This window comes from Sitophilus oryzae, unplaced genomic scaffold (assembly GCF_002938485.1).
Source record: "Sitophilus oryzae breed Bouriz unplaced genomic scaffold, Soryzae_2.0 scaffold_177_pilon_pilon, whole genome shotgun sequence".
In the NCBI taxonomy this organism is placed as follows: Eukaryota; Metazoa; Arthropoda; class Insecta; order Coleoptera; family Curculionidae; genus Sitophilus; species Sitophilus oryzae.
In genome coordinates this window covers 10368870-10385776 of record NW_022146479.1, presented here as the reverse complement: position 1 = coordinate 10385776, position 16907 = coordinate 10368870, and the positions used below count along the sequence as shown (strand labels likewise).

Genomic DNA, 16907 nt, shown 5'->3' with positions numbered 1-16907 from the left:
AAAGCATGGACGCTTTGCACTGTTGTAGTATTTGAGTGTTGAAAGCATGAACGCTTTGCACTGTTGTAGTATTTGAGTGTTGAAAGCATGGACGCTTTGCACTGTTGTAGAGTGTTGAAAGCATGGACGCTTTGCACTGTTGTAGTATTTGAGTGTTGAAAGCATGAACGCTTTGCACTGTTGTAGAGTGTTGAAAGCATGGGCGCTTTGCACTGTTGTAGAGTGTTGAAAGCATGGACGCTTTGCACTGATGTAGAGTTTTGAAAGCATGAACGCTTTGCACTGATGTAGTATTTGAGTGTTGAAAGCATGGACGCTTTGCACTGTTGTAGAGTGTTGAAAGCATGGACGCTTTGCACTGTTGTAGAGTGTTGAAAGCATGGACGCTTTGCACTGTTGTAGTATTTGAGTGTTGAAAGCATGAACGCTTTGCACTGTTGTAGAGTGTTGAAAGCATGGGCGCTTTGCACTGTTGTAGAGTGTTGAAAGCATGGACGCTTTGCACTGATGTAGTATTTGAGTGTTGAAAACATGGACGCTTTGCACTGTGGTAGAATGTTGAAAGCATGGACGCTTTGCACTGTGGTAGAGTGTTGAAAGCATGGACGCTTTGCACTTTTGTAGAGTGTTGAAAGCATGGACGCTTTGCACTGTGGTAGAGTGTTGAAAGCATGGTCGCTTTGCACTGTTGTAGAGTGTTGAAAGCATGGACACTTTGCACTGATGTAGTATTTGAGTGTTGAAAACATGGACGCTTTGCACTGTGGTAGAGTGCTGAAAGCATGGACGCTTTGCACTGTGGTAGAGTGTTGAAAGCATGGACTCTTTGCATTGTTGTAGTGTTGAAAGCATGGACGCTTTGCACTGATGTAGTATTTGAGTGTTGAAAGCATGGACGCTTTGCACTGTTGTAGAGTATTGAAAGTATGGACGCTTTGCGCTGATGTAGTATTTGAGTGTTGAAAGCATGGACGCTTTGCACTGTGGTAGAGTGTTGAAAGCATGGACGCTTTGCACTGATGTAGTATTTGGGTGTTGAAAGCATGGACGCTTTGCACTGTGGTAGTATTTGAGTGTTGAAAGCATTGACGCTTTGCATTGTTGTAGTATTTGAGTGTTGAAAGCATGGACGCTTTGCACTGTTGTTATATTTGACTGTTGATAGAATGGACGCTTTGCACTGTTGTTTAAATGTTGAAGTAACATGTAACATATATAAGTATGTAACATATAAGATTGAAAAAAAAATATTTCTGAGAATGTAATAAATGAGTATTGAAAGTCTGGAAGGTTATGAGTAAATTGATTAGCTAATAGAGTAGTAGCTGGATTCGTTATAAAGAAAACTCTCTAATTAAGATACCAATTCCTATAAGAACAACTGACTACTCAGAATATCACCTTTGGTGGATAGCAATGAAGAATTCCTTCCTGATATTCAATAGCCGATTTCGAATAAAATGACTTCGAGAGCGAAGTCCGTGTCAGAATTGGCCGTGTTATGAATATGATTATATAAACAAAATTGATTTATTTTTGGGAAGATAAGCACGGACCGCTGTCGGTCGCGCCAGTGTGATGAGACGCTTCAGCACGCTCGTTTCAATGCTGTCTGTGTTTATTAAAGTTTCCTGACGTATTATTTGTGATTTATAGTTGATTAAATGTGTTGAATTGTAGTTTATCGGAAATGTTCTGTGTTTTTATTATTTAATTGCTAAAAATAGACAAAACAGAATTTATTGCCTTCTCACTCTCAAATCGACATCTACCCAGTTTTCAAAAAGTACGAAATCATGAGTCCCAATGTGATATAATTAATATAAATTGTAATTGCGATAAAAAAATGAAAATAAATCCAGTCTTAAATACCTTGGCATTATTATAGATGAAACCTTATCATGGAAAGGGCACATAAAAACTGTGACTTGGTTAGGTTAGGTTAGGTTATATTTTATGAATTGAGAAATGTAGTGAATCTAAAAAACCCTAAAACTATTTCCTTTGCATTGGTAGAATCTCTCATAAACTATGGTCTAGTAGTTTGGGGTAATGCAGGTGTGACAATCTTAGAAAAATTACAAATTGCCCAAAAGTGGGTAATAAAAACGATGCTTTTAAAATATAAAATGTACCCTTCAAACCTAGTTTTAAGGGAAGCCAATTACTAACAAAAAAACAACTTCATTTAAAGGCAATTATAAGATATATGGTAACTAACAACCACTATAAAACAAATATCACACACGGCCTAAATACAAGACATGCCACCAAAAACAATGTCACCATGCAAAACATCAAACACAGCACCTGTCAAAACTATTTATATTGTGTAGGTCATAAAGTATATAACAATTTGCCACAACATTTTGACATAAATATATCAATTAAAAATTGTAAATTCATTGAGTACCTAACTTTAGGCGCACACACAGTATTTTATATACTTACCATAATGCGACAAAATCAAACAGTAGCAGTTAATGTAAGAGGTTTAGTTCAAAGATTATGATTAATAGTGTTACCTATTTATAGTTACCTAGTAATTAACATAACATTGTAAAAATTGGTTGATTATTTCTACTGAATAAATTTATTTATTTCATTTATTTATGTTTATGCGAGGTACAATAGGTCACAATCATAAAATATTTGAGAATATATCATTAATACTTTATACTTTTTAAATAATATAAGATGTACTTTATACTTTTTTTTAATTATTTCACATTCACACTCATTGACTTGTAGAATGTAGAATGTTTAGAAGGGGAGTTAATCACCGCGACCTTACAGATCTATTGTGTGTTCCCCTTTCTTGAGTTATAACCAGTTATAACTCATCATACAGTCTCAGGGCTTTAACAAAAGCCAGTATCTAAGACGGCTCCACAGAGGCCAGCTCTCCATCCTCGATATCAGCCGTACCAAAGCACGAATGGTCGTCGTCTCGGCGCACTCAGTGATAAGGTGTTCTGGTGTTTCCCCATTTTCCCCACAGAATTTGCATTCGCCGTTGTTTCTCAGCTTCAGCCTACTGAGGTGTTCGTTGAGAAGACAGTGTCCTGTTAGAAACCCCGTGACAATCCGAAGATTGTTTTTACTTAAATCAAGGAAAACCTTTGATTTTTCTCGGTCGTAAGTTCTGAGGAACTTTTTCGAATGTCTTAGATCGTTGGAGGACATCCATCCCAATTTCCAAATTCTTCAGTTCCGCTTTCAGTTGGTTCCCGTTTGGAAAACAGAACGGTTCTGGTCCAGTTAGTGGAGTGTTCCTTTCCTAGCTAGATCATTTGCTTTTTCATTGCCTTCTATCCCTTGGTGAGCAGGCACCCAGAGTAGGAGGGCTTTATTTTCTTTGTCTAATTTGTTGAGCTTCTCTAGGCATTTTTTGACCAACTTCGAATTGATGATTACTGAGTTGATCGCGTTAAGTGCTGCTTGACTATCGGATAGGATGGCAATTTCCTGTTTTCGCGATAGTTCCTATCTAAGATAAATTGTACGCATCTTTCGATAGCGTAAATTTCTGCCTGAAAGATACTGGGGTAGGTGCCCATTGGTTTGGAGTATTTAGTTTTTTCTGCCCACATACTTCTATCCCTGTCTCAGCTTTGGTTTTGGAAGCCTCAGTATACCACGTTATGGTATGGTCTTTTATATGCTGAGTAAGCGTTTCTGCCTTCCAATCCTTTTTATTACTCAATACTACAGTGAGGTGTTTCTCAAAGTTGTAAATTCTTGGTGTGTAAAATAGTTGGAGAAGTGGAATTTTCTTTTTGGGGGTGTTCCAAGCCCCTGACCTAAAAATTCTCCCAGTACTGTTTCCGTCAATGACATTGGCATAACTACCGACGACAATAGGCAGTGGTGTTAGGTCTAGAATGACCTCCATTGCTGCCGTTAGACATGTTCTATACCAAGCAACTGCTCCATAAGTAATCATGGGTCTTACTATCATGGTATACATCCAGCGCAAAATGTTAGAGGCGCAGCCCCACCTATTTCCCGCCAGTCTTCTGCATATCATGAGAGCCTTTGTGGCTTTGTTGGTAATGTTCTTAATATGCCTCTTCCAAAGAAGTTTACTATCCAGGGTTATTCCCAGATATTCTGTATTCTATATTTCACTTCCTGTGATGGCAGTATTTCCTTTCCATCTAGATGGATTCTTTTCAAGTTCTTCAAACTTCGCTTTCTGGTGAATGGCACTACCGCGATTTTATATTAGTTGATACTCAGCCCGACAGTCCTGCACCATCTATCAGCGATGCGGAGTCCTCTTTGTCCTCCTTGGATAATATCACACACATATTATTTCTCATTGACTTAGAATAATATGATCAGCTATAATTATTAAGCTTTCTTGTCAAATTAGTTCTCTTTACTATGTCGCCAGATAGGTGTTAAGAGAGGATAAAAGGACTAAACATTTTAAGATACAACAAAAAGTCATTCTTAATCTTAATAAACATTTTTGTTAGTTTAGAAATACCATTTATTAAAAAAATAAACATTCTCAAAACATAAAGACACAAAAAATATTGAAATGTGAGATTAACTTAAATGGAACTGCTTTTTTTATTTTTTAATTATTATATTTGTTCCAACCGGACGAGAGAACCGTCCTAGAACGGTAATTTCCTATCGGTCAATTCATTTGTTAATCTTGACAAACGATCAAACTTTTCAAACAATAAGTGGGCGACTAGAAATTACCGTTCCAGGATCGGTTCTCGGTTCGGTTGGAACGAACCTATTGTTGGCGAATTAACGGTTTTAAGTTATACGTTTATTATCTTCACACCCCGTATATTATTTTATTTTTCGATTTTACTAAAAATTCTAAGAATATTTCATGTATAATGTTATATACCTAAATTTAACCATTTTCAATCTATGTATAGACAATTGAAAATCAACATTTGGCAACATTGTTTAATAATAATGGCAACTTTGTTTAATAATAATGATAAAATGATGATTCAAAAATAAGTAGAGGAGAAGGTGGTAATATGGGTTGTTTTTTCGAAGTAAAATTTTTATTTTTTGTAGTATCGGCAAAAGGTAAATATCAACGAGTTTTCTATTAATTAATTAATTAAAATTCATAACATATTTGAAAAGAGCATTTCATTACAAACTTGTGTATTATTATTTTTTTTTGCTTTCTCTCGACAAGTTGTTATATCAGGTTATTATTATTATTTTTTCGTCATACTATATTGTTATATTATTATAACATAAGCAAAATCAGAATGGAAAAGATGCATATAACGTCCGCCGGACGTTATCATAACGGCCGGCGGCCGTTAAGTTTCTAAGGTAATCGTAACGTCTGTCACCTGCAACAATGACTATTTATTGTCAGTTGGACTTTTCAAAAATTGGGAGAAAATAGACCATAGCGAGATGTCGCGAGAAATTCCGTTGGAAATACAGGAGGAAGCGGCTGCGGCTACTCAAAATTTACTTCCGACTATAACCAGAGAGAGATATCAGCAGGAATATGACAATTTTTTGAAGTGGCGGCAGGATAGAAGTATAAACAGCGTAAATGAAGCGGTATTGCTGGCTTATGCTAAAGAATGTCTGAAATGTATTCTCCTACATCACTGTGGACAAAGATATCCATGCTGAAGCTTGCGTTGAGAGTATATGAAAACATCGACATATCAAGGTAAAAGCCATTATATTCTTCGATATTTAATCATACTCATCTAAATTATATTTGTTCATAGATTTGGTAAACTGTTCATTCATGTTTCTGAGGCGCAAAACGAAGGTTATTCACCAAAAAAGCCAAAGTTCTGTCGGAGAATGACATAAATAATTTTCTACTGGATGCCGATGATTACACCTGGTTACTCAGAAAAATTGTATTGGTGCTTGGTATTCTTGGAGCTTGTAGGCGCAGCGAGCTTTGGTCACTCACAGTTGATGATTTCGAAGATTCGGAGAAAAATATTCTTGTCTCATTAAGAAAAATACTAAAAATAAGAAAGATAGGAAATTTCTTATTCCAAAAACAGGCCTTCCGTTTGATGCCTATGGTTTATACAAAAATACATCAACCTGCGTCCTCGTAACTTTGACAATCCAAAATTTTTCATTGGTTACAAGAAAGGCAAGTGTGTTAAGCAAATCGTCGGTATACATACCATCGGGGCGTACCGCAGAAAATTGCAAAATTTTTTGAACTTGGAGAATCCAGAACGTTATACAGGGCATTCATTTCGTAGATCATCAGCAACCATGCTCGCCGAAAATGGTGGTGATTTACTATCGCTAAAGGAGCTAGGAGGATGGGAGTCTTCAACAGTGGCAGAGAAACTTACATAGAAAAATCAGTTTCCAAAAAGAATGAAAATAACAAATCAACTTTTTCATGATAGCTCCAAAAATAATGTGTCTTTAGTGGATACAAATATTTGCCATTCTTCAGTAGCATCATCTTCTTCTATAAAATCTGTAAAAATCCCTGGGAAGGATTACAGATTTCTAAGAACAACAAGTGCACTTTTAATTTCCATGTTCATTATCATGAAAAATGAATTTTAGTATAAGACATTATGTATTTTTTATCCTTACTTGTGTTATTGTTCAATAAAATTTGTTATTAAATAGTAGTGTTTATTGCTCTAAAAAATCTGCAGTATGACGAAAAATCTAGAACGCAACACGGCCGATAACAAATAACGGCCTTGGCTGCTTATGATCCTCGGCTATCGCCTCGGATCACAAACTTCAGCCCGGCCGTTATTTGTTGTTTATCGGCCTTATTACGTTAATAACTATAACGTTTTATCTCAACTACATCCGTTGGTTTCTCGTGGTTGGGGGAGTGACTCATCTCAACCATGATGGTGATAACTTTTCTGGCTTAGAAACGTTCCCGGTTAAGTTACATGTATAGAAATCGCCTTGCTTGTATGGCAGGTGTTAAGGATTACATATTTTTGCATAAGTTGGTACTGGTATGATTCTAAGTCTATTGCCCTCAGCGATTCAATTAGTGTTTTTGGTATTACACCCGGACTCGATCGTATTTCCACATATCCTTAATTTCAAAGCATAAATCAATATATTTGGTAATCTTCTCTCTGTATGTTTGTGTTAAGTTATTGTTGTTTGTCACCGCAAAATCTATGAGCAACACTTCATTTTCTTTTTTCTTCTTCACTACTATGTCTGGTCTATTGTGTTCTTTGCGTCTTTTATCTGTTATTATAGTTCAGTCCCAGTACATTTCATATTCATTCTTTTCAAGGATTGTAGCAGGTTCGAACTGATAATAGTTAACTTTATGCTCTATGAGTTTATACTTCAATGCTAGTTCTTGGTGTATCATATTTCCCACTTGGTCATGTCTAAATTTGTAGTCACTCTGTGCTATACCTTGGCATCCTCCTATGGCTCCTATGACGTGATGTATTGTCTCACTTGCTTCTTACACCTTCGGCATAAGTCAGACTCAATTCCGTCCTTTAAGATGTATCTTCGGTAGTTATTGGTCTTAATCACTTGATCTTGGATGGCTATAGAAAAACCCTTCAGTTTCCGGTTGTAGCTCCCCGCGTTCTAACCAATTGTACGACGCTTGTTTGTCGACAGTTTGTTGGTCTACGTCATGGGGAAACCTTCCGTGTAGAGCGTTTTCTTCCAGCGTAAGCTTGTCTGCGTCTTCCACTGTTTTCTCTTCGTCACTTAGTTTTTTAGAGGAAAATCGCCTAATATGGGGATAGTGCCTAATATGGGGTAGGTCGCTTTTGCAGAATAAGTCCCTAGATATACAGGGTGTCCCAGAAATAAGTGCAGATATTTTAAGGGGTGGTAGATCTGGTCAAAAGAAACATATTTTCTCTTTACCATTTTTAAAATAAATTGAAAATAACCGAGTTATTTAACTTTGAAAATTTGAAAAAAAAATTGCGACATTTTGAGAGCCGCCGGGGGATCCGCGAGAAGCAGGTGAGAGATATCGCGGATCTCGGCTTGTTCACCGCCCGCTGTTGCTACATCGACTAGAAAGACTTAAAAAGTACTTGCAAAATTCCACACCACCCAAGAGGTTCTGCAGCGGTGTGTTACTTTTTTTTAAGTGGGTGATCGCCAGTAGCCCTACTTTCCACATTCCACAAAATAAACTAAAAGAAAAAAAACTTACCAAACAATAAAAAAAGATATCCCTATAGCAGAGAGATACAACTGCAAAGCTTTCTGTTTTTTCCATTTTACCACTCTTAAAACTGCACATAACACTACACTTAACAACACTTCACTACAATTCTTAACAACACTATGCAAATTTTCAACTGTGGAAATATTGGCTCCCCTATTAATTTTAGAGCTAAATCGTAAATGGTTTTTAAAGATACATTACAAATTTGAACAAGGGGATCCAATATCTGGACACTTCAAAATTTGCATGGGATATCCTATATTTCCAACGATGACGCACCACCCGGTATACCCTTCGCTTCTTGACTGCATACTATTATAATAATTCTTCAAAATGACGACCTCCATTTTCAATACATGCTCTCCTTCTTCTGAGCATGGAATTTTTAACGTTTTACAGCAATTCTTCGTTGCTTTTCCCGAATCCCTCAAATGCTGAACCATACTTACAAAGGTTCGAGCATTAGGGATTTGTCTATTCGGATACTCTTCGGAATAAAGCCTCCGAGATTCTACAGCGCTTTCCCCTGCCAGGAAGTATGCTCTTCTTAGCATATCCACCTTCTCCGGAATTGTATACTCCATCGCGATTTGTCTATACCGATACCGATTACTGACACAAAAATATGCACTAACGAACATTTCACAACACTCTAAACACAATCTCCGATCACTTTCTCGAATTTTAAAAGCTCGATACTATTAGAAATTAGATCGATTTCTAATAGTGTCAATGCTTTGTGTACATGCGATTAATAATGTCGTTAGTCGTTAATATAATACAGGAATCTGTAATTTTCTCCCCACCGCCCATTTCATTGGCGGCCATTTTCAAAAAACGGCGGCAAGTTTTCTGCTTTTGAAATTACGATGTCATTTTATTGTGTAAAATTGGATGGTAAATTACATCGATCGTAATTTCTCAGGCAATTTAACGTCTTAGGAAGTATACTTATTTTTTTATCAAAAAAGCTTTATAGAAAATAAAATAACTGAACATGTTAGTAGCTTTATTACTAATTAAACTATTCAAAACATGTTCTGATATTACTAAAAAAATTTAAGTAAAATATATAGCAAATTTTATAGTTTGACGACGTTATAATTAACAATAGGCAAATGGAAAAAATTACCTAAGTACATAATAGAGACATAATTCCATACCTAGAAATACCGTATGGTCGAAAAAAACGGCGTCCAGAATGGCTTGAAAATAACGGTCGTTGACATTCTCCATAAAATTTTACACATAAATTGACAGCGATCTTTATTTTATAGCCATCGCTGACGCCTTTTTTTTTCACGATCATATTGTACTTCCCATTAATCGCATGGTGGCAATACTAATTTATATTTAAAGAGATATATCTAAATGTGTATAAACTAAGTATTTTATTAGCAATCATATTTAAGCTATTTGTACTCATATCATATTCTAATTATTTGAAACTTGAAACATACTATCTGCCCCTATTATATTCATGTAACTAAATTTTCTAATATTAATCAGAGAGTTGATAATAAAAAACAAGAGTGTGTTTTGAAAAAGTAAAGCATAACTACTGTGTATTGACTTTATTGTGAAAAGCAACCTATTTGAAACACATTTACGTAACTTACAGAATAGTTTAAAAAAGAACTTACACACGTTTTTTTAGTCTATTTTCTTTATTATATTTTAAAACTACAGTCCCCCTTCCAATACATAAAAACATTTATATTCAAATATACTCTAGATAGAGAGCTCCAATTTTTATATGAAACGAGAATTTATTCACACGTAAACTACCGTATGATCGAGAAAAACGGCGTCAACGATGGCTATGAAATAAAGGTCGCTGTCATTTTATATGTAAATATATATGGGAAATGTCATTGATCGTCATTTCCCAGCCAACTGGACGCCGTTTTTTTTTCGATCATACGGTACATTTTATGTATTTTATTCTTTAATTTTAATTACTACAAATGGTCTTGATACTTTTCTTTTGAATACATATATTCTTGTTACTCTCTTTCATCTATGTCTCTAATATACAGATGCATTGCAATTTGTTGTTAGTATATTTATGTAATCATTTCATAAATCCTAAAAATAAAAATGGTTATAACATGCTTTCCAGATATACATATCCACAATATTCTGTATAGATATGTTCAATTTTTAATAACCCATCACTGAATGAGATTGTGAGACAACATACAGGTAGCTTTTTAAATAATTTTCAATCTTTGTATGTAATAATAGATTTCACATATTATATGCATTACACAATATGCATTACCTGCAATAATAAAAGATATTTTCTTTAAAGTGTATAATTCTATCTAACACACTTCTAATAAAGTATACTCTGACTCTTTGAACATTTGTTACAGCTTCTAATAATTAGGTATATCGATAACTTCCTAAGAAATTTTGTTAGCACTTTTAGTTAGTTTACCATTTTTCTCAATATATTCTGCATAATATATGACTCGATACATTCACCTAGAATAAAATCAATAATATCATTTATGAATAGAAAACTACATGTATAACTTTTTCGTTAATATTTGCAATTTCAGACCAGAAGAGAACTTTCTTGGTTTGTTTAAAAATATCTTACCCTATAACATAAATTTACATCTGAATTAATCTAATCAGATCAAATTTTCTTCATAGTATAGAAAATATCGAAACTGTTTGACTGGTAATCGAGCTATCAATAAGCTGACACTAAAATTTAATGCATAATTAAATGGGATAATTATTTTCATGTAAAACAAAACTTTATACTTAATAAGACCACAGAGAGTACATAATTACAACAGTGTTACTGAGATTTTTGATTTAATGTATAGCTTGGTATTTGTAGATCTATTATTGTATTGTGATTACAATTGCCTTCTTCTCCATTGATGCATCCTAATTTAAGATTACTGATTTTCTAATACGTAATTAAAGTGAAATTATTTTTTCAACTATTACATAAATAATTTCTTCCTACCATTAGGTAGATACCTGAAAGGTTAATAAATTAAAAACGAATTCATTAAGACAATTAAACTGTTTACCTCATTTCTCACATATTTTTGACACAAAACATTATAAATAAATCAAAAAATATTCGTATACCAACTGAATTATATGATATTTCATTTTGAATAATAAAAGTTCTTTTTTACAGGTCTATTTGGCATTATTTGCATTGTTTTTTGTTGTTTTCTGTTTTGTGCGAGTTTAATAACCCACGAATAACCTTAAACAGAAACATAACCTTAAACTACAGAACTACCAGAGATATGGAAGTGGGAGAATGAGCTTCGACGAGTGCGCATCCAAATTTTTGTCGACGGCAAGATGGCAGACATCTTCCAGGTCTCGCTGTCACTTCCCCTCTTTAATTGACATCTGTTTGTTTTGTTTTGTTTTTCGTTTGTATTGTTATCTAGTTAAAATTTATTATTATCTCAATTATTCTAAACAATAATTCAAAAAGGCTTGTTGTATATTCATAGTCATTCTAAGAAAGCTAATACGCCGGGAATAATGATTAGTTTTCATGTGTAAGTTTATACAACATAATCGTGTTTACAGATGATTCAAAACTGTTTATTTTAAGTTTTTCTAAAGACGATTTGTAAAAATCGTGATTGTAATTGGGAATGGTAAAAAATAAGTGTATGATGTGGCCATTTAAAGAGGATGTTTTTATTACGTGTGGAGGAAGAAGATACTTGGAATCAATGTTCGTGCTTCTGTAAAACAGTGTAACGTGTAAGCAACTCTTATAGTGTTCATGAAAGCACAAGTTCAAGTGTACCAGAAATATATCAAATAAGATTGGTCCTTACTTGACAAGAAGATTATTTGGAGGAAAAGAAAACATAAGATAGGGTATTTAATCGAACAGCGAAAATTTAACACTTTTATTGTAAAGTTTGTTGTAGGTAGTTGTAGTTTTGTGCTAAATATTTCTAACATTAGCAGTAGCCGTGTTCAGAGTGTCAAGAGGAGGAGAATTCAGTTAATTAGATTTATGCACAGTTACAGGTATGAAGGCTTTTTCAAACATAGTATCGAGTTCTATAGTCAACATTTTTAGTATTCCTACAACTGTAAAAACAAGGAACATTGGACTGAAAAAATGGCAAGATTTATATAGGAAGAAGATGCAGCCGACGACACCGAATACGTATTTCATCTAGATGGCGACGAAGACACGGTCACCTGTGAAGTAGGCGGTGTTAATGTTGACATCTTATTGATTCGGGAAGTAGGTCGAATATAATAGCTGAAAAATCTTGGGAAATCCTAAAGAAATCGGGAATTGTAGTTTTTAATCAAACAAAACAACCTAACAAAGTTCTCTTTGCATATGGAGCAAAAGAACCTTTAAACGTCTTAGGACTATCATTTGATGTTAAATAAACTAGGCGCAAGCTAAGAAAAATGCAAACTTTTTGGCGCATATAAAAAATGGCAAGAGAAATTTGTTAGGCAAAACTACAGCGATCTCTTTAGGAGTTCTTAAAATTGGTCTTAATATAAGTAATGTAATAGAGTTAGAGCCATTTAAAAACGTGTTGATACATATTCCAATAGACAAAACCGTCAGCCCTGCTAGCCAACCATATAGACGGGTACCCATTCCGCTGGAAGCTAAAATCAATGCGAAATTAGATGAATTACTTAAATTAGATATAATTGAAAAAGTCAATGGACCATCGGAATGGGTATCCCCTATGGTGCCTGTTTTAAAGGAAAACGGGGATGTCAGAATATGTATAGACATGCGCAAAGCGAACACTGCGATACAAAGGAAAATTATCCCTACCCACAATAGACGCATCTCTTTAACAAATTTTCGTAAAGCCAAGTTTTTTTCACGACTAGATATTAAAAATGCATTTCATCAAATTGAAATCGCCCCTTCATCCAGATATATAACCACATTTATATCCAGCAGAGGGTTATATAGATATAAACGTCTTTTATTTGGGATAAACGCGGCCCCAGAAATTTTTCAAAAAACCATGGAAACGATGCTGCTTCCATGCAACGGAACGGTTAACTTTATAGACGATATATTAATATATGGTACATCGGAAGAGGAACACGATAAGCGGATATCTTTGACTTTAAAAATTTTAAAAGAAAATAATGTTCTTCTAAACAAAGAAAAATGCGTATTTAAATTAAAGTAAAATTTCTTTAGCATAATATTTTATCCCTCTCAAGGAATACGACCATTAGACAGTTACGTAGGGATGGTTAAATCATTTAGAGCTCCAAAAACTTTGTAGGGACGAGCTGTATAGTTTCTTTGGGTTAAAGTTAATTTTATTGAAAAATGGCTACCAAATTTAGCTAATTTTAATAGAACTACGAATTATTTTAAAACAAAACCGTCAAAGAACGCTGACATTTCAATATTCTGGACTGATAAACAAACCCAAGCTTTTAAAGAACTTCTAGAAGTTCTGCTTTATCTCAAATTAAAACACTAGGCTATTATGATCCAATGGATCGTACCCAGGTCATTGCAGATGCAAGTCCAGTAGGTCTAGGGTCCGTCATCGAAGTTTTATCATGGTCCCCTTTATTCAGTTTTATCATCGTCCCTATTCAGTTTGACAATAGCGGTCCTAGAATTATTGCTTATGGAAACAAAAGTCTAACAGATGTAGAGAAGCGCTACTGTCAAACCGAAAAGGAGGCCTTGGCCTTAGTTTGGGCTGTAGAACATTTTAAGATGTATCTGTATGGTAAGGACCAATTCGAACTAATAACAGACCATAAACCACTCGAAACTATTTTTGGTCCTAGATCTCGTCCCTGTGCACGTATAGAACGTTGGGTCTTAAGACTTCAGTCGTTTAATTTTTAAAATAATTCTATCGTCCAGGGAAAATAACATTGGTAGATCCGTTATCCCGATTTTGTGAAGGGCAAGTTCAAGCATCGGTTGAGAGTCACGATTTTGTCCACCAAATTGTCGCACACTCTTGTCCTGTCGCTGTGACAGTAAAAGAGATTAGAGAAAATACCGAATCTGACCAAGAAATTTTAGGACTAAAAGCAGGCATTGAACAAGATCGGTGGAGTGATGCTATCAGACACTGTCAAGTATTTAATGAAGAATTCTGCTTTAGTGACGGGATTCTCTTAAGAGGTACGAGAATTGTAATTCCTGAAAAACTTAGAAAACGAGTTCTAGAATCGGCGCATGAAGGCCATCCAGGAATTGTTGCAATGAAAAGTAGACTACGTACCAAAGTTTGGTGGCCCAGAATCGACGAACAAGCAGAAAAGATCGTTAAAGCATGTAAAGGGTGCACGTTGGTATCATCTTCCAATCCTCCCTATCCCATGAAAAGAAGACAAATCCCAACAGCTCCCTGGATAGACGTGGCCATGGATTTTATGGGTCCTCTGCCAAAAGGGGAATATCTTTTTGTTATCGTAGACTATTTTAGCAGATATAAGGAATTAAAAATCATGAAAAATAAATAACGTCGACAAACTCGTTCATTAATGTCCTAAAAGAAATTTTTTCAAAATGGGTTTCTTCATCAGTAACTTGTGACAATGGCAAACAATTCACAAGCGAAGAAATAAAATCATTTTTAAGGAAAAGGCATAAAATTATATCACTCAATTCCATACTGGCCTCAGATGAACGGGGAGGTTGAACGACAGAATAGGGACATCCTCAAACGTTTAAAGATAAGCCAAAGCCTCAAGACAAATTGTCATGAGGAACTGGTAGATTATCTTATGATGTACAACAGCACACCTCATGCAACCACGGGGAAAACTCCTAGCGAATTATTCTATCGACGTCAGTTTAGGGACAAATTACCAACTATCACAGATAACCAACATAACGTTTTTGATGATGAAACAATAGACAGAGATCGAGTACAAAAAGAAAAAAGGTAGGGAAAAATATGGATAGAAATAGAAAGGCAACGGACACATAAATATTGGCGATAAAGTATATCAAAAAATTCTAATTAAGTCACAAAACAAACAGAATATGACTTAACACCACACACAGTAATTAAAAAGCTAGGCGGTGATGTTGTTATTCAAGATGCGCAAACTGGGCGAGAGTTAAGGCGAAACATAGTTCACCTTAAAAAGTTAGAGGGTCAGTGGCAAGTAGTAAATAATGAAGATAATAGAAAACCAAAATAGAAAAAAACGCATTCAGTAGGGTAAACTAACAAATTTATTAACTAAATAAATAAATAAATAACAACACTAAACAACCAAAATAATAAAAAATAATACTAATATAAATAAACAAATAATATAAGAACATTTATTTACAGATTTCATTAAACAAGATGAGAAATACCTGTTCTAAAGATGGGGGTGAAGGTTGTTAATTATCCCATTATTATTATTAGTTTCTTAGATAATATTGTGTTACCTACTATTATTATATATTGCTATATTGTTATATATTATGTATTGCTATTATATTATATTGTTATATTGATATATATATATATATATATATATATATATATATATATATATATATATATATATATATATATATATATATATATATATTTGTCATTATTTTACCATTGTTATTATTATTAGAGTTATAGTTCTTTCGTTAGCTTTGTTCATTGTACTGGTACATTATTGTTGTTTCTTAAAATTTTTATTTTAAGACAAGAAGAGGATGTGTTTTGGCTTGATTTGTAAAAAGAGGATGATTCAGATTGTTGTTGTTCTGATAAGGTGAGGCGAGCGGGGATCGAGTCAGTAGTTTATGGGCTGTAGCGTAGAGCGTTACGTGATTGTAAAAGTGTATATAAGAATATACGATATTACAAACAATAGAAGTGTTTTATTAACAAATAGCAACCACAATTTGACAAGAAGATTATTTTGAGGAAAAGGAAACATAAGATAGGGTATTTTAATCGAACAGCGAAAAATTTAACACCCTTTATTGTAAAAGTTTTGTTGTAGGTAGTTGTAGTTTTATGCTAAATATTTCTAACATTAGCAGCAGCCGTGTTCAGAGTGCCAAGAGGAGGAGAATTCAGTTAATTAGATTTATGCACAGTTACAGGTATGAAGGCTTTTCAAACATAGTATCGAGTTCTATAATCAACATCTTTAGTATTCCTACAACTGTAAAAACAAGGAACATTGGACCGAAAAGAATGGCAAGATTTATATATAGGAAGAAAGGGTATTATGCCAATAAGAAAATTAAATCTAGGCGGTAGTTTCTTATTTAAACTGTTATGGGGCATATATTAATTTGTATCTGTGCCACAAATCACTGAGAAAAATCACATACTCCTATAATTGTTAACGAGATGATATTTAAAGAGTGTTAAAATGAGATTATTAGTCATGAAGCTTAAAATGTTACTTTGTTTAACATTACACTTTTTATTCTTGTAAAATCTATGATGAAGTTCAAAAGCATTTTGCAATGGTCTTAAATTGTGAGCCAGGATTTATATCAAAGGTATTTGATGCAATGAAACTTAATCAGGGGATTGTCAATCCCATGTTTTTAAATAGACAAAATACAGGCCAAAGTTGACAATATTACTGTTGAGAAGAAACTATTTTATCTTAAAAATTTTCTTAAAAATTCTGAGATCATATAATCTAATTCTCTTTAATAATAAATTAGGTATATGTATGTTGTACATACATAAATTTGGTATGGACAAATAAGGATCAACAACATTATTTT

General features: G+C 34.1%; 1 long non-coding RNA gene across 1 annotated transcript; it reads left to right on the top strand.

The window, feature by feature from the left end:
- Window positions 1-12022: 12022 nt before the first annotated feature.
- LOC115882221 lies at window positions 12023-16351 on the top strand. Its single transcript, XR_004050165.1, has 3 exons — window positions 12023-12061; window positions 16163-16265; window positions 16317-16351. It is a non-coding gene; the product is annotated as an uncharacterized LOC115882221 (long non-coding RNA).
- Window positions 16352-16907: the final 556 nt, after the last annotated feature.